The sequence below is a fragment of the Gossypium arboreum genome, chromosome 1 (assembly GCF_025698485.1).
Source record: "Gossypium arboreum isolate Shixiya-1 chromosome 1, ASM2569848v2, whole genome shotgun sequence".
NCBI classification, from domain to species: Eukaryota; Viridiplantae; Streptophyta; class Magnoliopsida; order Malvales; family Malvaceae; genus Gossypium; species Gossypium arboreum.
In genome coordinates, this window is record NC_069070.1 from 78,536,259 (window position 1) to 78,558,085 (window position 21,827).

The window sequence follows — 21,827 nt, forward strand, 5'->3', positions numbered from 1 at the left end:
AACCTGAAAAGGCGATTGATTCTAGATCATTTAAAAATAACTTCTGATAGACAGAAATCTTATGCAGATTTGAAAAGGCGTGATATTGAGTACTCCATGCGGGACTTCGTTTTTCTTAAGACTTCTCCATAGAAGAAGGTTCTAAGATTCAGTTGTAAGGGCAAGTTAAGCCCTAGGTTTATAAGGTCGTATCCAACTTTGAAGCGTATGGGACCGGTCGCTTATCAGTTGAAGCTACCTCTAAAGTTGGATCGTATCCATGATGTGTTTCACGTTTCGATGTTGAGGCGGTATTGGTCTCATCCATCTCACGTTGTCTCTATTGAGGATATCAAGGTTAGATCAGATTTGACTTTTGAGGAAGAGCCGATTCAGATTCTAGAGCGAGATGTTAAGATTCTGAGGAGGAAGTCCATTCCTTTAGTGAAGGTTTGTGGCAAAATCATGGTACTGAGGAGGCCACATGGGAACCTGAGGACTCGATACGTCAGCAATATCCTCATCCATTCTCATCAGATAAAATTTGAGGTAAAAATTTCTTTTAGGGGTAGAGTTGTAACGCCCTGACTTATTTATGTCTGTTTTTGTAAATATTTTATATAAATGTGTATCTGCTTTAGTGGTTAAGTGTTCTAGGTAAGTGTATGAGGTCTTGGGTTCAAGCCTCACTTCTGCCAAATTTTGTGATCCAAGCCTTACCATTATGGAGTGGGCTTATATTAAATTGCTTGCAAATCTATATCAGAATGAGCTTACTGGTTCGAGTGGTAAGGGAGTTAGTGTGTTGGAGGTTCTGTGTTCGAATCTCTGCACGAGCGTGAATGTTAATATTTTTGCTAAGTTGACTTGTAGAGTCTCGATTGAACTAAAAGTTTGAGAAGGTTATGAGTTAGTGGATTAATGGGAGAAAATCAAGGGATATATATGATATCTTTATTTTTTTTCATAATTTCCAACTAGTTTCTATTTCTTCCAAAATCAACTGACGTTAGTTCTCTGATTCTGTGCCGTTTTCCTTTTTCCTATTCTCCCATTCGGTTTCGTTTCCTTCTTGTCAGCTGTCACACATTTGTTCTCGTAGGCTGTGTAGGCCACATAGCCAAGGCCAATCTGGGTATGTGGGCCCACACAGGTAAGCCACACGGGTATGTGGGCCAATATTTCTAAAATTTCCCCTAGGGTCGTATAGGTCATTCCAAATGACTGTGGGTCTACCGTAGGGTTGATAAGGGATAACTAAATCCTAAAATTGTAGATCTGATATTCCGATATTCTATTTTAAATATGATAATGCTATGTATGTCTGATTATTCTGATATTTGTACATAAGCATGTTGAGCATGCTCAATATGTTATTCTGTATCTGTTTCTGTATATGATTGTGGGATGGGATTTGTATATGAGGATGAAGTATTTTGTATGGCGATCATCGCCTATATTCTGGCAGCTTAGCTGCACATTATCTGACACGTGCCGTAATGGCACGATATGGTGTGTAGGGATGGGTGGATGTTTTTAACCCCACATGGTGTGATGGGATGGTCAAAGTTGGTGTGTAGAGGATGGGGGTAGGATTATGTGTTTCTGATCTGTATATCTGATTCTGTGTACTATATCTAAAAAGGCCTTGAGCCTGACTCTGTATCTGTCTGCTTACATGCTTATTTCTATTGGGTTACACACTAAGTTTACGAAAACTCACACCCATTTCTCTGTTCTATTCAGATAATCCACAGACTTAGGCAGATCGGTGTGACGGAGTCTCAGCGGTGACCACTTGACCGTAAACTGTTTAAAGTTATTAATTTATGGTTTTATTTACGATTTTGGTTTTATTTTGAGAGTTTGTAATTTTTGGGACTCTCTAGACTTTATGGTTTTTAACTGTTGATTTTTGGTTTGTTAATAATTTGCATGCCTTGATAAATTATTTTATGAAATCGATGATTTTTATGTAAAAGAGGTTCTTTCTAAAAATAACAAATCGGGTTTCTAAAATTTATCACATTTATTAAACTTCTACTATAGTAAGTGTTTGGTAAACAAATTAATTAAATAAATGTTTTCAGTATAATCATGACGAACACGAGGTATCAAACTGAATGATTTATCAAGTTAACACCGTTTTTAAAACCCATTCCTTGTGACATCACCAGATTCGGCCATAACGTCTAGGCCGGGTTTGGGGTGTTACAAATGGAGTACTTGCTTTGGAGTACGTGAGGTGTGAAAGGAACCTAACTGATCCACTAGCCAAAGGGTTATGTAGGGAAATAGTTCTTGATTCGTCGAGGGGGATGGGTCTTAAGCCTAATGGCTAAGGAATTCATGGTGGATACCCAACTTAGTTTTCTAAGTTTAATGTAGTCAAACAAAACCATGGAAAAACTCATAGTGTACATTTTACCTATCCCTATGGCAAAAGTTGTACATACATAAGGTTGAGTTCTTACTCTTAATGAATTCATATCACAGGGTTTGGGTGGTTCTATTGAGATAGGCTTAATGAATTCACCGACATGTGAAGTTGAGTTTCTTACTCTTAATGGGTTTATATCCTAGAGTTTCGGTGGTCCTATTGAAACGGACTTGATGAACTCGTCGAATGTAAATTTGAGAGGATGATCTTAATAAATGCTCTTAATGATTTCATAGCCCTAATTAGGGTAGTCTATATTGAGATAAACTTTATGAAATCACCAACGTAAGTGTAAAGAACTAGCCATCTTCTATGAAAGCCATTGAGCAGTCTTTCTAGAGCACTTACCAGCATCCTAAGGTGTATTGACTAAAAATTGTTGATTTATCACGGAACATCAATTGGATCAGAGATTATTAGTTTGTCATGAGTTAACCTCAATCTTAACAAGTTCAAGATTCGTTCACTTGTTAAACAAAAGAATCACACTTTTCACTACGTACTTGTTCAAATCCAAAAGATATTAGTACTTAAGCGACTAATTTCGTTGTTTCTCTTCTCACATTTTACCTTTTCTAATGTTTACAAAATTTCTAATTCTTTTGCATTACTAGGGGAATGTTGGTAATATAAAGTGGGTAATCCCATATTGGTTAAAAAAAAGGCTTCTAAGGGGTAAGGGAATTTAAATATAGCCTTGCCTATTACCCTTATTGAGTAATTGGGGTTAAAGGCCCAACACACTTGCGCCACCATCGCTCGGTCCATGTCTGTGTCCATGTTAATACGTGTCCATGACACGTACCACACATGTTTCTTTTTTAATAAAATTTATGTTCCTTTTATTAAAAATATTTTCTGGCTATTGCATAATATTTTCAGTTGAGGAAAATCCTCTTCTATTTTTAGAAAATGACAGAAAACATATAAATAGCAGGTCATTCGTGTCATTTTACACAACAACAAGCAAACATGAATCTCTTCTTTTCCTTTCTTAGCTCACCTATTTTCTGTCCAGAAAACTTTCCGGTCAAATTTTCGACTAAGTTTTTAACTTTAGTTTCCAGTCTATTTTTCCGAATACTTGTGAGAAGAGTAATACCATTTTTGCTCCACTTTCTTTATTCAAGTGTATGAATATTGAAGTACTATGTTAACCTTAGGGGGCGATGCCCACTTAACGATTACACCGATCAGAGCGGATTTGCTTCTAAGGCAGTAGTTCTTTCATGGCATAGTGATTATTTTATTTATCCTGTCAGAGCTAACTATTTCGTTTTCTAGTAGTATATTTCCAACAAAGAAAACACTCAAATCAAGGGGTGAGGGACAATGGTGCTTAGATAGCTGCATAAGAGGTGGAGCTTTGAACAAAGAGTAGTGGGAAGGGTTGCGTAATCCTATGAGTCCGTGTTGCTCGATTGTGGCGAGGAGTCTATGGAGTCAAGATGGGTGGTGAAAGGAGCAGTGGTAGCTACAGTTGTGACGGTGCTAGTGAAAAAAGGCAGAGCCACTGTTAATAGCAAAGGTGAGGACTCCATTTGAAGATGTTCAGCTAGAGTGGAAGGAATGAGTGATTTGGAGAGAGAGAATAAAATTAAAGAGAAAAGAAGAGATGATTTAAATTGATATGGCGTTACATATTTTAGTATGACCTTAGAAATTTGGTATAGCTATTTTTGTGGGTGCATAGTAGAATTATCATGAAGTATATGCATAAATTGTTTGTTTATTTCTTTTCTTTGAGTTTAGAATATTTTAAAAACCCTAATTTTTTTATTTTCCTTTAGATTTTCAAATTAACAATTATGACCACAACCTTATATATCTAATACTTATATTTAAGCACTTTATTAAATTGGTATCACATTTAACTGAATCATCAATTTAGTTATGAAATTACAAAATTTCTTTTGTAAAATTATAATTAATATTATTTTGATGACATTTTATTTTTTTCACATTTTTATATCATCTTTAAATAAAATTACTAAAATTAGAAATACAAGGATCAAACATGTATTCAATAATATTAAATACAAATTCATTATTGAATATCTTTTAACAAAAAAATATTTTTTCACCTACATTTTTAAATAAATAATTATTTTAATAGTTTGTTACTCATTTAAACTATTAGTAATTGATGTTTTTGTTTAATATATAAGATTATCGTATTTATGTTGGATTTCAGGATTTGGTAAATGATGGATTGTATTTTTAATGTTTATTTATTAATATATTTGAGATTTTTTAATATCATTTATTAAATGTGTATAAATATATTAAATAATTTTAGAAAATATAATAAAATATCAATAAGAAAAGTCATATATCCACCAATGCAGTAACGATTAGTAGCCATATTCATGATTCTACTAAATGAAAAACATATTTTGAAAATTTTTGGTTCATATATTTTGAATTTTAAATTTAAAAATTTGAACGTGGGAGGCAACGCTTCTATCATTTCGAAAATGGTTAGCGTGCCATGTGGTGTGCATTAACTTTTGTGTTTATATATTCCTAAGAAAAACTTTTGTAATGATTTGAACAAATTAAAATGTAGTAATTTTGAAAATTATTTAAAATGGTTTATTGATTGTTTCACCTATGCCAATTTTTAAAATATTTTTACAATAATAAAACACATTTTTAAGAAAAACTTAAATCAAAATTCACCTTTAAACCATATCATTTTTCACTAAAGTATTTAAAATTTTATTTAAACTATCAATTTCGTCTCATTTTACTCATAAAACATGATACTAGCCAATAAAAATATGATATGTGACACGTCTTTGTTCGACATTGTATAATCTTAAAATAAAATAAGTTGAAATTAATTATTAAAGTACCACTTTTAACTTAAAAATGGATAAAAAAAAGAGTATAGTTTTAAGAGTCAAATTTATAAATAACACTAAAAAAGACACTACATTAGATAATATGTTATATATGACAATATCATTATCTTAAATTTAATAATTAATAATTTCATTCATCTAACAAAGTTATTATATATAATTTGCTCAAAATATTATTATAATTACATGTACAATCACAAATAAATATAATTTAATTTTAAATAATAATAATTATAATTAAATAATATAGAACACAATTAAATTGAAAGACCAAATACATTCTATCTTATATCAAAACCTAGGTATGATAGTAAAAGAAACCTACACGTGGTATTTAAGCATGATTAGGTTGGAACCTAAAACAAGCTATTTCATCCAAGGACTCAACTGCAAATTCTAATTACTTTCATTTTAAACAAAGAAATAAAATGTTTCACTACTTTTTAAAGTAAGTGAAAGTATCTTTTCGATGATACACAAAGATTCGCGATGGTATACTTTGCTGATAAATATATGAAAAGCATTTTTCGAATTATTTAGATGTAATAATATTCTATCTAATAATATTTAATAAATATATCATAAACGAAACTATTCACAACCCAATAAGTTCCTTTAAACTAAATTGCTTATGTCTAAGAAATGTTTTTATTATTATTTGAAATTACTTCAATATTAAATAGAGATTTACGAAATACCTTTTTTATGTATAGATATTTTGACACTTATAAATACTGAGGTCTATGTATAGTTAAATCACCATAGAATCGATACTCTTATTGTAAGGAGAAAAGTATTCTGAAGTACAACACAATACTTCAATACTTATGAGTGTCGAGTTTAAGCTAGTCAATTTTGATAGAGTATTTATTATTTATAGGCTCAACAAGCTCATTTAACACAAGGATCCTCTCCTACGGATACCCCCACTCCATTCTCTTTTATTTTCACTAAAAATTCTCTCTAAAAACCTATCAAACTCTCCTACTTTGTAAAAAAAAAATCTTAAATTTTCTACTTCTTTTCCCCAAAAATTGGTTTTTTTAAGGTCCCAAGAAGAACATATAGTTTACCATGTTGTTAATATGGTAAAATACTTAATTTTTTATTTTATTATTATGGAAATATTTAAAAATTTTGTGAACTTAAATATATTTTAAATAGCAAAAAGATCAAGTTGTTCGTGCTCAACATATTTAAACTTCCTAGAGCCAGTTGGACATATTCAAGACCACATAAAGGGTGATGGTCTTTTGTGGTATCTACAATAAAAATGTTTGAGATGATATCGAAGTTGCTTGTTGTCTTGTTGGAAAGATTGGAAACCAAACACACATACGTATTCCATTTTCCACTCAACGAAGTGACTATAATCCTAGAAGATCCAATTTAATAATCAACCTTCTAATCAATGGGAAGGTGGTAATTGGAGATAATAACATCGGCATAAAGTTAGAGTGTTATTTGTATTTGGGTGCTATGTTGTCTAAGAAAAAGAAAGAATTTGATAAGAATCAAGATAAATATGCCAGAGCTTGGATTAATATGTGGAGAAGTTGGACCAATATGTTAGAGCTTGGATGCTTCGTATGATAGGAGTAATGCTACTTCTAAATAAGTCTGGAAATAAGGTCCATTACATTTATCTTCCTTTACTAACTTTTTTTACTACAACCAACACATTCAATAGGGGGTCAACGACTATGGTGTATCTGTACATGGCATCATGAAGGGAAACTTAACATTTGTTTAATGAAATAAATAATTTTTTCTTCGATCTACAAACTTGGGCAAGACTATGGATATCATGGTTAGCACTCATCTCTTCCTAGCCATGGGAGTTCCCTCTTATTTGAAGGGAAAAAAATATAATTGTCTTGATATATTCAAATTTATCAATATTTATAATTTTCAACTATATTTACTATATGAACAAACTTAAGGGTCATTTAGACCATAACAATTATATAAAAGGACCTTGTTTGGATATGATAGGAAAACAATCAAGTACCTAGTCAAGATTTATGTTGATGTTATATTAGTATTCAATGTAGGTGATTATTCTTATAAATGAATATAATTGTATTTACTATAAAGTTTACAATTCCTATAGATTTTGTACATGGCAATCATTATCGTTCTACTCAAGTAACGCACGAGCATTCTACATTTTGAAGGTCTTTGGTGCCTATTATTTGTTTTTATATATTGGAGTAACACCGTCCTAAACGAGTGAAGTGTAAGTTTAGGTTAGCTTAAGATATTGTGTATGACCCATATAACCTCAATCGGCTTTGTAAGACAAATTTGAAAGGATAATATAAACATTGGCTCATAAAGTATGCATAGTAGGTTCTGACTTAAGATCAGGGAGTTGAGCATTTCATTTATGGTAACATTATCCAATATGGTAATTTATGACCCTTTGAAGCATACATGCGATGGTTTATGTAAATAGGTCAAGTGTGGTTCTATGCGAAAGGAGAATATATGGTACTTGGTGAACTATGCACACCATCTAGCTGCCAATGAGCACATCAGAATGTTAAGATCAAGTTCTCTCAATGTATTGATTATGTCTATATACTTGTAAATTTTTCAAAAAAATTGGTTTAAAAAATTCCATCATTGTCATTAATATCTTTTGTATAATATCCTTAAATGGTTTTTCCAAGCAAAGTAAAATGAAAAAAAAATATTAGCTCATTGATTATCTAACGTTTAACTAATACTAAGTTGCATTATGTAGTCAAAACATAATGCGAAAAGACAACTTATATTAGTAGATAATCTAAACAAGTTCATAGTCTAGTCGAAACTGATCGAATCGATTAAAAGACTATTATGTCTTCTATCAAATCCAATTAGGGAGATATTTTATCTTAGGTATCAGAGTAGATGACTCCTAGAAGATTTAGACATAGATGTGACTACCTGGATTGACAATATAGTGGATAGGCCCAGAGTAGAATAAATCTAAGATACATTTATGGATTTATTCCCTTGTGACGTTTATAGTGTGATTTACCTTAATCATGAGTAAGTGGCAGTCTATGTATGTGTGACTCATATACTTTAATATATTAAAAGTCTAAGTTTAATTGATAATAGAACTGAAAGCTGGTAAGTAGCTATATGACTTCTACCTGACATAGCTTCATTTACAATAGTGAAATTCAAAGCCCAATTAAGAGTAAATGATATCCTCTCATTGCCATTATATGATAGATGAAAAGTGATCTACTAGAATTTGATACGTCAAATTAGGCTCCCCAATACACCTGAGGAGCTAATTTCCAAGCAATTTAAGTATCTTTTATATGTTTTTGTCAATTTTTAGCTTCAAGCATTAATAAATGTTTTTGCTTAGTTTTGCCCTTGTTAAGACCCCAATTGGACAAATGGTGTCATAGGAAACCTAACAATGTGATTAAGTTTGTGTAGGGAGACGATAATGGCCCAATCTCAAGGAAAGTATCATTCAGAAAAGGTGTCGCAACACTGATTCCATAAAAGTCGCAACACCTAGACCTTTTACCTTGAAGATGCAAAACTTCAACACAAAATCAACATAGAGCATATTTCCATGGGAGTCGCGATATCAAGGGATGGATGTCGAAACACCAAGCCAACGTAACGGTATCGAGCCTCTAAAGTCGTGATATCCGTGAAGGTGTTGAAGTGAAGAAATTGAGGCCAACTCCAATAATTTTGTGACACCGAGACATCCAAGATTCATAAGTTCATTATTGTCTATGGTGTAGTGTCGTGTGTGAAATGATATGCGAATTGTACAAGTATATATGTCGAATCAAGTAATAAAGTGATAATTACAACCTAGGGGCAATCAGAGAAGATTGAAGAAAATAATTGAAGAACGCCATCAGAATCAACTTGGAAGCGGATCTCCCTCAAGATCGAAGATCTCCATTTAATATATTTTGAAGTTTTATTAAGATTCTTTGTCTTGTGGTTATCCTAACTTTAATATGTTTTTATTCAGGGTTATGAACTAAATTCCCTAGATACCTAGGAAGGATGAAACCTATGATGAATCTTATTATTTAATTTCTGTTTTTACGCGATAAATACTTGATTCTTGTTCTCAATTGTGTATGTTTATTTTGTGTTTTAATATTTTTGAGATATTAATTCATGTTTAATGTGCTTATTTCAGTAGAGCAAAAGTCCTTGTTTAAGAGTAGATCTAGGATAATTGAGTGGAGTTGCATGCAATCCTAGAAATAAGAATTAGAGTCAAATCTAATAGGGGAATCCATAGATCGAGTTAATGTGATGATAGGGGTTTTAACTAGAAAGATATTTCAATTAATCAACCTTGTGTCAGTTGTTCTTACTCTTGAAAGAGATATTAACATAATTTAGAGAGTTCTACGGATCAAGACACAAGTAAATAAATCATTTAATTCAAATTCATAATAAAAGGTGAAGTCTAGGTAGATTCTTTCCTAGGTATTGTCTTTCTCATTGGTTATCTTCGATTATTTTCCTATTTCATTCTCTGTTGTGTTCTTAATTAAATTAGATTAATAAATTTAGATTAAAAACAATCATTCCAATTTATCAGCTAAATAATAGAAAAACGGTAATTTCTAGTACTTTTAGTCATCGTAGATATGATATTCCCTACTTACCATAGCTATACTATTGTTCGATAGATGCACTTGCCTTTTTCGTAATTATAGTTAGTTTAGTGACCATCAAGTTTTTTGTGCCGTTTCGGGGATTAAAATATTAGGAATACTCGATTTTTATTAATTTATCCATTTTAATTTTATTATATTTTTATTTTTAGTTTAATTTTTGTTTTCTAATTTTTCTTTCATTTGCTTCTAGCAGGTTCCTTTAGTTTATGAATAGAAAAAGCCAGTCAGGACCATTATTATTTGACAGTAAGATTGCAAGTACAACTCGTAGAAATCATAGAGAAGCAAGGCAAACTTGACAGAGTATAGTAGACGAGAAAAAAGACGTTATTATTATTACTGAGGAGATGTGTGATAATCAGAATAATCAGCTACCTCCTGCAGCTGTTGCAAAGCCAGATCATGTTCCTCGTACTATATAGGATTATGCCAAGCCAACTCTAATTGGGGTTGAATCGAGTATTGTGAAACCTACTATTGCTACAAATAATTTCAAACTAAAGCCGAATGTTATTCAGATGGTACAACAATTTGTTCAGTTCGATGGTTTGTAAGACGAAGATCCAAATACTCATTTGGCTAATTTTCTGGAAGTCTGTAATACTTTCAAGATAAATGGCATTTCTGACGATGCCATTCACCCACGTTTATTCCCTTTCTTATTGAGGAACAAAGGTAAACAGTGGTTGAATTCTTTACCACGAGGCTCTATCACTACATGAGATCAAATGATCGATAAATTCCTATTGAAGCACTTTTCACCGGCTAAGACAACTAAGTTGAGAAATGATATCTCTTCCTTTTGTTCAGATTGGCTTAGAGACCTTATATGATGCATGGAAGAGGTATAAGGACTTATTGAGACAGTGCTTTCACCATGGGTTACCTAAATGGCTACAGGTAATCCTTCAATTAGGAAATTGATCGATGCAGCAACCGGTGGGACTCTAAATAATAAAACACCTGAAGCGGCTTATGAATTTATAGATGAGATGGAACTGAATAATTATCAATGGCAAGTCATGAGGATGAAGTCAATGAAAGTAGCCGGTGTTTTCAATTTAGATGCAGTCACCATGTTATCAAATCAGGTAGAACAATTTAATAAGAAAATTGATGGCTTATATGTTTCTACACAGGTAAATCCGGTGATGCAGTGCGATGTAAATGGAGGTGGAATGAACAATCTAGAATGTTTACCCTACGGTCCTAACACATAGAACGAACAAATAAATTATATGGATAATAATTCTAGGCCTCAAAACAACCCTTATAGTAATACTTATAATGCAGGTTGGAGGAACCATCCCAATTTCTCTTGGGGTGGTCAAGGAAATCAGAAAGCATAACCCCTTCCAGGCTTCCAACAACAACCTTACCAGCAAGAGAAAAGCTCGAACCTTGAGGAGATGTTGATGAAGTTTATTTCAATGTTAGAAACGCGTTTTCAAAACACTAAAGTAGCACTTAAAAACCAACAAGCATCACTTCAAGGACTTGAGAACCAAACTGGCCAACCTACTAAGTTAATTTTAGAACGACTATAAGGTAGTTTGCGTAGCAATATTGAAACTAAGCCAAGGGAACAACTTCATGCAATTACTGTGTGAGATGAAGAAGGGTTAGTTGAATCTGAATCAGAACCGAGGCAATAAAGTGTGATAAGTAATGGTACGGTTGAGGTAAGCCAGAATAAGAAAAAACTGGTTGGTAAAGAATATAAACCTCGAGTGCCATATCCTAACGCGATGAAAAGAGACCACACGAATGAACAATTTGGTAAATTTCTTAAACTTCCGAAAAAATTACATATTAACTTACCGTTTATTGAAGCTCTTTCGTATATGCCCAATTTCGTTAAATTTTTAAAGGAGCTTTTGGTGAACAAAAGGAAGTTAAATGATTCGTCAACTATGGAGCTAAATGTAGTTTGCTTAGCCATACTACAAAATAAACTACCCAACAAATTGAAAGATCTAGGGAGTTTTACTATTCCTTATTTAGTTGGTAGTTTGAATGTTAATAATGCTTTGGCTTATTTAAGGGCTAGTATTAATGTCATGCTTTATAAAATGTTTAAGTAATTAGGTCTTGCAAAACCAAAACAAACTAGGATGAATATTCAATTAGTAGATAGAACCATTAGATTTCCTAGAGGTGTTATTGAATACGTATTTGTAACAATTGATAAATTCATATTCCTAGTTGATTTTGTTGTTTTAGACATGGATGAGGATAGTGATGTACCTCTGATTCTAGGTTGACCCTTTTTAGCAATTGCTAGGACTATTATTGATGTTGGTACAGGTGAATTAATACTCCAAGCTCATAATTCTATTAAGACATCTAGTGATCGAGATAATTTTACAAGTTTTGCTAATATGAGTAACCATGTGGCTCAACCTTCTTTGCAGGAAACCTCTCAGAAAAACGCAATGGAGCCATGTTCCAGTAAATATGATAAAACGACTCATGAAGAATGAATGTTATGAATCGATGAACTAGATAAATGGCAAATACAAGTCAATGAGAAACTGAAAAAGCACGATGAAGAGCCAAAGCGACGCCATGATGAGCATGTGGATGGAACGAAACAATTTAAGGTTAGGGACAAGGTACTGCTAGATAGAACGGATCCTCAAATTGCCACTTTGGAGCTTGAGGCAAACGGATCAAATCCCTTTACGGTACTGAATGTCTTTTCATACGGTACAGTCGAGTTAACTCATTTTGAATTAGACACATTTAAGGTAAATAGTACCCAACTTAAAACTTATTTTGATAATAGAATTGATAATGAGAAAGAGGAGTTTTGACTCCGCGAACTACCGTGGTTGTGCGAATACGAGGAAATTTAAGCTTAGACTCTAAATAAGCACTTATCAGGAGGCAACTCGAGTGTTAAAACTGCTATTTTTTTATTTTTATTTCAGTTTATTTTTTAAAATTAATTAATTTTCAAAAAAAATATTTTTGACCCACACAGCCTGGACACATGGGTGTGTCCTAGGCCGTGTGTACTATAAGGGGTTTGAAAGTAAGTTACACGGCCTGGCAACATGGCCGTGTGACCCACACGGTCTAGACACACGGGCGTGTCCTTGGCCGTGTAGACTTTTAGACTTAATTTTTTTCAAAAAATTGAAAGATTACAGGACCTAAAATAGTCCACCCGGCTGTGTGAAATCTGAAATTATTTTTTTAAAATGTTAAATCAAGTTAGAGAGTTAAACGTGCAAGACACATGGCTTTGTGTGAGACACAGTCGTATGCCACACGGCCTAGACACACGGGCGTATCCGAGGCCATGTAAAGATTAGACCTATATTTTTAAAAAGCACACTGGCGCGTGACATGGCCGTGTGGCCCAACACGGACCCTTACACGACTGTGCCCCCTTTTTAACTCCCAAACCTTAAATTTATTATTTTATTTTCATCTTTCCAAAACCCCTTAACCCTAGCTGCCGCCAACCAACCCTCTTCTACCTCTCCGGCCATCATCATTCCCCCCATTGTTCACGGCTCTCCTCTTTCCCACCACCCCCATACCCATACCCATACCCTCTCCCTCTTTTCTCCTTTCCTTCTCCCTTCCTCACCTTGTTGAGCATCCACACCCAAAGGCCTCACTTTTCCCCTCACCTCGCCGAACCCTTTCCCTCTCCTTCACCCTCGTCACACAGTCTACACCCACCGACCACACCCTCCTCGTCCCCCTCGCATCCCTCTTTCTCGTCTTTCCACCAAGCCGCAACCCCATTACCACTTTTATCCCACCCTTGTGTCGTAACCTCCACCTTTCCCCCAGCCTTGTCGTACACCACCATGCCTGCGATGACCACCGTCGCGCAACTCCGGCCACCGTCCGTTACTCCATCGATTTGTACCCTTTTTATTATTATTAGTATTATTATTATTTTTTTATTTCTTGTTTTATTACTTTATTATTTTATTTTCTTTACTGATTATTTTTTATTTATTATCTTTTACTATTATTATTATTAGTCATTTTAGTTTTCTTTTCTAGTTCTACTTGTTTACTACTCTTCTTTTAATTTTTATTAAATCGTTAATTACTTATTATTTATGTTACTGTCTTAGATTATTATGATAGTTATTGTTCTTCCTTGGTTTATTATATTGAGTTATTTTCTCACTTATTCTCTTAATATTATTATTGTTCTTAGTATCCTAATTCGGTATTTATCCTTTCTATTCTTCTCATTATTATGTGATCTTATTTTTATTATTACTGGTATTTCATTATTTTTATTGTCGTTTTAGATTTCCATTTTGTTTCATGTTTTTATTCATTATTATTTTTGCATAATTGATTTTAATAAATAGTGTTTTAGGAGTCGATTATCTATTTTCGACTGTTTGGATGTTAATGTGCGTCTTAGGATAATTCTTAGTGTCGTATTTTAATTTACACGATCGTTTCTCAACCTCTTTGTTTGTTTGGTGATGTATTTTATTTTCTGATAGTGCATTATTTTATTTCAGGCACACCATGATGAACACTCGCAGCAAGTCCAAGGTTATCGTCCCCACTTTGAAAAAGCAGAAGATCCCTAGCACGACCTACTCCACGAGCGCTTCCACCGAGACCCGCAATTCCTATATTAGATTTTTAGAGGGTCCCTAGGAGATTTGTATCAGCTACTTCGACTGCGACCACTCAGCTTAGGCCGATGTATTGATGGGGCTGTTTTGGAGCATGTCTACTTAGTTGATCATGTTTGAGCCTTTATTACTACAGCCCCGTGGGACCGGTTTTTCTCCACCATTGACCCCACATGTATGGAGCTAATGATCGCGTGATTCATAACAAGCAATAAATATTTATAATGAAGATCAAACCTAGACTAACTATTATCACAACGAAAAGGCAAGCACACCTATCAAATAATGGTATAGTAATGGCAAGACTGGGATATCATACCCAAGGGAACCAAAAGTACTAGTAATAACTATCTTTTTATTATTTAACCTAGAAATAAAGAGGGGTTGTTTATTAAACTAATTAACTAAACTAATTAACTAACTAAACTAAAGCAAAGAGAAAATTTGAAAAAAGACTTGAAGAACAGTAATTGATAAAGACGACACCCAAGGAGGAATCCACCTAGATTTCACTTGTTATTTGACTTTGAACCAGACGATTTATTCACTTGACTTGATCCGTGAGACTCCCTAACCTATATTATTATCTCTTTCGAGACTAATAACACCTAACCCTCAGTTGAATTAATCGAAATTTCTTTCTTAATTAAAACCCCTAGGAAAGCAGTAAATCGATCTATGGACTCCCATATTAGGTTTCACCATAATCCAAAAAAATCTCGTAACCCTATTTCTAGGCGTTCGATCAACTCTGCTTAATTATGTCAAATCTACTCTTAGACAGGGACTTTTGCTCCTCTGCATAAGCACATCAAATCATGAATTAATACCCGAAATATTAACTCAAGCATTAAAACACATAATTAGGAAGAAATCAAGTATTTATCATACAGTTCAGATAATAATAGCAAGATCCATCATAGGTTTCAACCCTCTTAAGTATTTAAGGGGTTTAGTTCATAATAAAATAAGAGTACATCTCAAAAGTATGAAAATAATAAAACATAAAGAAAACTCTAAAACCCCTGAAGGAATTCTTAGAGAGATCTTCAGTCTTGGAGTAGCTCCAGCTTTTGGGATGGATCGTTTGGCTTTCTTTAAGTAATTCTCGGCGTGCGGTTTTGTACTCCAAAAAATTTCTGGAGAAAGCGACCCCTCTCTAAGTCATACTTAAGGTGTTTATATAGGCTTTGGATTGGCTTTCTTCCTCCTTAAGTATCCTTTTCCGTGTAAAATACAACTCTTTGAAAAAGGGACACACCCGTATGCCACGGCCGTGTGACGTGATTGCCAAGCCGGGTTCAATCCGTTAAATTGTACACGGTCGTGTGGGTCAATGGCTAGGCCGTGTGAATCGTGAAAGCCTTGGTCAACACCCTCGAAAGACACGGGCGTGTGAGCTACCTGTGTGGCAAGGCTTAGGCCATGTCATCTTCTTGATTTGGTCCATTTTGTCCCTTTTTGGCTCGTTTTTGGCTCCTTTCACTCTCCTATACTCTCCTAAGTGTAAAACATGGAATTAAAGCATTAGGAGCATCGAATTCACCAATTCTAATGAGAAATCATCCATAAAATGCATTAAACATGGGGTAAAAATATGTAAAAATTACGATTTATCAAATACCCCCACACTTAAGCATTTGCTTGTCCTCAAGCAAAATCCTCAACTCATAATCAAAATAAATTCTTCTCAACTTATAATCTCTATCGATAATATCTCACATTAATCCATAAGTAATCATACATTGAGAATTCAACTAAAAGAACATAAAAGTTTTAAACATTCCAAGTTGAGTATTTAGTCATGCAAACTTAGGTGCTTCCCACCTTTGATTCAGAATATCACAGAGTTTCACATCCTCACTAAAGGTTCACTCAAATCACTCGAGGTGTTTAAGGACAATAAATGAAGCACTCAATAGTCAATAATGAAAAGTCATTACCATAGGCTTGCATGAAAATCAAATCTCCACCACTATAATTTAAGATGATACATCAATCAAAAGGTCTTTAGAGGGTTGTAATGAGGCTTAGTTAGGGGGTGTGGTCATAAACTGAAAGAAAGGGTTAGAATCGAGATTGACTTGAAAAGTTTCCTTAACTAGAAAAAGAGTTAATCTTTTCTTGCGTACAACAGAGTTTCTCTCAGAATATGGAATTATAGATATGTATACATAGTTTTTTTTTAATTAAGAACAAGTTAAATAATATAGACTAAATATCAAGAACAAAACATAGCTAGGCAATTCATTCAACTCAAATCTCGACAAAAATAGGGATTAATTTAGGGGATTTCAACAATAATGGGTTAAAGGTTAATATTAAGGGTAATACAAGAAATGGTTTGTTAGGCTCAAGGGGGTTGACTAGGGGTTAATCGTGGAGGTAGGCTTTTCATGGCATGAGTGGGTTAATCCTAAGTGCCTTAATCATTTTGATATATCAAATCAAATGGTGTGGTCTTGACACGCATAATCAAGCAAGTTCTAGAATAATAGTTCAATACTGACGCACTCAAAGCAATAATAAAAATGAGCATGAAATGATGAATAGATGCTCAAAAGGCTCAAAAATCTCGCAAAAATTATGGCTTTTTGATGTTTAGACCCGTGAATTCTAGTTCAAAATAATACCTAAACTTAGGGAAACAGCCTAAGATTTTGAATTCTTAAAAATCAACTCATCATGCTTGATTCTCTATTGTCTTAAAGTTTAAACAATCAATGCATAAATGCATATGTTTTAATTCAAGATATATAAATCAAAATCATAAATCAATTAAAATTTATCCTAAATATGATATGAGAGTTTTTCATGAGAATAAGGTGATTATTCAGGGACTTTTCTGATAATGAAATAAATACCCCCCACACTTAAGATGTACATTGCCCTCAATGTACAAAGATAGATATTAGAGTATAAAAATAAGATAGGGGGGGAGTGAAACATCCTGTATGATGAAATCCTCGAACTGGAGTTCTGGAGAGGAATCGGTTCGAGAGTGGAGAAGGATACTCCAGCGGTCGTAGAGGTTTATTAGGCCATAAATCCTGCGCCAAAAGAATATTATATCTAGTGGTGGCTATGGTTGTGGTCGATCAGGACATGGCTGTCGTGGAGAACCTTTCTCGGTGGAGTTTTAGTTCCGATGTGATGATGGGCTTAAGAGCTCTATATAACTGTGATAAAATCAAGAACTTTTTAGGAGATATTAGGAAGAATAATTATTCAAAAAGAAATAACTGAATTTAATAATTAAAAATAAAATTTTTAAAATCTAAGAAAAATAAAAAGTAGTTTCAGTAGAAATTAAAAACATAAAATAAGAAATAAATATTTCTAAACATCTTTATCGCTGGATGGTTCACGAGGTGGGACTGGTGATGAGATGTGAAGGTGCTAACAAATCTGCTGTAGAGTAGCATCAATGTTGTCAAATCATTGAAAATGCTGATGCTTGAATCGAGTGAGGTGCTCAGAGATGTCAGCATATAAAGTTGCCACATGAACTGGACGAGAGGGTGGTGGTGGCTGAGTCGGTGAGTCCTCATGCTGTGGGGGGACATCATCAGGAATGTCCTTGCAGGCTTTCCTCCTCGGTAGATTGGGCGAGACGATACTGGGGAGGGGAGGTTCCTCAGTGCCTATCAATCATCCTCATGCTAAGCATGCTCAAGATACCTTGTGGAGACATCTGCCCAGTCGATGTACCGGCCTGCTGCTAAAGGTCGGGCCTGAAGTATTTGGAAGAGCTCTTCTTGGGGCCCTCGTGGAAACTGTAGGAAAGGGAAAAGAGATGGGGAAGTGAGGATTAATGCAGGGGAAGTGGATTTTAGGATGGTTTGAGGGTTGGGGAAATGAGAAGCTGGGGAATCATAGCTGGGATAGGGATTACGGAGTAGGGAATGGGAGATTTCGGCTAGGGTTTTGAAAGGAAGAAGAAAATGAACAGTGATTTACTTATATAAGGGAGGTGCACATGGCCTAGGGCCACACCCGTGTACGCTGAAGGTGAGCCCGTGTTTTTTGAATTTTACAATTTAGGTTGTGCACAGCTACTATCCCATGCCCATGTGTCTGGGGCGTATGTGGCACACAGCCATATCGCACGGCCGTTTCTAGCTTTGTTCGCTTCTCCCACGCCCGTATGTTAGGGTACCACGCCCGTGTATTGTTGTCCACGGCTTATAGGCATGGGTGTGTCTCACGCCCGTGTTGAAGAAACAGAATCGAGCCTTACCCCTTGCATGCTCGTGTTTTTTTATTCCCACACCCGTGTTCACCTATCAAGTTCACCCACGACCATGTCGCATGGCCGTGGGGTTTTATCGCATCTCGTGTTTTGGGGAAATCATGTCTTGCTTCCACACGGCCGTATCGCACTGCCGTGTTTCTTCCCCTGCTTGGCCACGGCTTTAGGCACGACCATGTGCCTAGCCGTGTGTGCTGAAAAACTTTGCAATTCAAAGATAAATCTAATTATTTAAAGTGTTAGAAATAAAAAAATAAAGAAATCAAAATATGTTAATGCTCGGGTTGCCTCCCGAGAAGCACTTATTTATAGTCTAAGCTCGACTTACCTCTCTAGTGAATGGTCAGGGTGGTTCAAGGAGCTCGTACTCCTCATTCCTACTATCAATCTCATCAAAATAAGGTTTTAAACGGGTGTTGTTTACCTTAAAAGTGCCGAACTTTGGGTGACTCACCTCCACCGTACCGTAAGAGGGATTCTCTCATTCAGTATGGTAGTGGCAATGTGGGGATCTGCGGCATCTAGTAAGACTTTATCGCGAACCTTAAGTTGATTAGGAGAAGTATCGGACTTGTTTTGGCGTAGTTTCGGTTTATCATGTGTTCTCGGTTTGTGTTCTCGCCATTCGTCTAGCTCCTCTATCCGTAGCCTTCGTTCTTCATGAATGTGTCCTCTATCATTTCTGGAACATGGCTCATGAACTTTTTTGAAGCTTAATTTCTGCAAAGTCATATTGTCAGTTTTAGTAGATTGGTGTGGACTATTACCTTCAATGTTCGATGTGATGCCAGAATTACGAGCTTGAAGGGAGATCGTTTCATCTCCCACACGAAGTGTAAGCTCACCTGTGCCAACATCAATAATTGTTTTAGCAGTTGCTAAAAAGGGCCTCCCTAAAATCAAAGGGGTGTTGTTATCCTCCTCTATGTCTAGAACAACAAAGTCAACGGGAAATATGAACTTATCTACTTTCACGAGTACATCTTCATTAATACCCATAGGGAATCTTATAGTTTTATCTGCCAATTGAATGCTCATCCTAGTTTGTTTAGGTTTCCCAAGACCTAGTTGCTTAAACATTTTGTAAGGCATAACGCTAATACTAGCCCCTAAATTAGCTAATGCATGACTTATACCTAAACTACCAATTAAACAAGGAATTGTAAAACTCCCTGGATCTTTCGATTTGTGGGGTAGCTTATTCTGAAGAATAGCTGAGCAGACTGTATTTAGCTCCACATGCGATGCTTCGTCCAACTTCCGCTTATTTACTGGAAGCTCTTTTAAAAATTTCATTGCATTTCGCATCTGCGACAAAGCTTCAATAAACGGTAAGTTAATATGTAATTTTTTCAAAAGTTTAAGGAATTTACCGAATTGTTCGTTTGAGCGGTCTTTCCTTGTCGCGTTAGGGAATGGCACACGAGGTTTATATTCGACAGTCACTAGTTTGTTTGTATTTTGACCTACCTCATCTCTCCATTTGCTTACCATAGTTTCTTGCCTCGGTTCTAGTTCAGGCTCAATGACTCCTTCGTCATCTTGAGTATTAATTGCGTTGAGTTATTCCCTTGGGTTAGGTTCGGTATTACTTGGCAAACTACCTTGTGGTCGTTTGGAGATCAATTTGGAAAGCTAGCCTATCTGAGTTTCGAGTCATTGGATTGATGCTTGTTGATTTTTAAGTGTTGTCTTGGTATTTTGGAAACGAGTTTCTGATACTGATATGAACTTTGAGAGCATCTCCTCAAGGTTTGGTTTCTTCTCTTGTTGATAAGGTGGCTGTTGATTCCCTTGACCACCCCAGGAGAAATTTGGGTGGTTCCTCCAACCTGTATTATAAGTATTACTGTATGAGTTATTTTGAGATCTAAAGTTATTGTTACCCATATAGTTGACTTGTTCCTCTTCGGTTGTGGGATTAAAGGATTGATATTCTGTATGCACACCTCTTCCGCTTAAGTCACACCTCATTTCTGGATGTACCTGTGTAGAACTAAGAAAACCATCAATCTTTTTATTGAGAATTTCTACCTGATTTGACAGCATAGTAACTAAGTCGACGTTATAAACACCAGCTGTTTTTATTGGCTTAGTCCTCATGACTTGCCACTGATAGTTATTCAGTGACATTTCTTCAATGAATTCATAAGCCTCTTCAGGTGTTTTTTTGTTGATGGTTCCACCAGCAACTGCGTCAACCATTTGCCGAGTCGAGGGATTCAGACCATTTTGGAATGTTTGTACTTTAAGCCAAAGCGGTAACCCATGGTGAGGGCACATTCTCAGTAAGTCCTTGTATCTCTCTCATGCATCGTAAAGTGTTTCTAAATCCATCTGTAAAAAAGAAGAGATATCATTACGTAATTTAGCCGTTTTAGCCGGCGGAAAGTATTTTAGTAAAAAATTTTCGGTCATTTGTTCCCAAGTAGTAATTGACCCTCATGGTAACGAGTTCAACCATTGTTTAACTTTGTTCCTTAATGAAAAAAGGAAATAACCGAAGACGAATGGTATAATCAGAAACGCCATTGATTTTGAGCGTTGGGATCTTCATCCTGCAAACCATCAAACTGAACAAACTGTTGTATCATTTGAATTGTGTTAGGTTTCAGTTCAAAAGTATTTGCAGCTACAGCCGGTCTAACTATGCTAGATTCAGTTCCTATTAAAGAAGGTTTAGCATAATCATACATAGTACGTGGAGCAGGATTTTGATTAACCGCAATTGCAGAAGGTAGCTGATTGCCTTGGTTTTCATCCATCTCGTCGGTTGGGAGTTGAGTAACGTCTTCTTGCTCGTTCTCCGTGTACCGTAAGCTGTGCCTTATTTCTCTTTGATTTCTACAAATTGTACGATAGATTTCTTCATAAAAAAGTAATGGTCCCGACGGGTTTCTTCTAGTCATAAACTATAAAAACCTTCCAAGAGAAAGAAAAAGTAAATTAATAAATAATAATAATAGAATTAAATAAAATTAAATTGCAGGAAAA

General features: G+C 35.0%; 2 non-coding genes across 2 annotated transcripts; one reads left to right on the forward strand and one right to left on the reverse strand.

The window, feature by feature from the left end:
• Nucleotides 1–10,729: 10,729 nt before the first annotated feature.
• LOC128282337 (small nucleolar RNA R71) lies at nucleotides 10,730–10,837 on the reverse strand. The gene has a single exon (XR_008272593.1). It is a non-coding gene; the product is annotated as a small nucleolar RNA R71 (small nucleolar RNA).
• A 10,259-nt stretch (nucleotides 10,838–21,096) lies between these two features.
• Nucleotides 21,097–21,203, forward strand: LOC128281948 (small nucleolar RNA R71). Its single transcript, XR_008272245.1, has one exon. It is a non-coding gene; the product is annotated as a small nucleolar RNA R71 (small nucleolar RNA).
• Nucleotides 21,204–21,827: the final 624 nt, after the last annotated feature.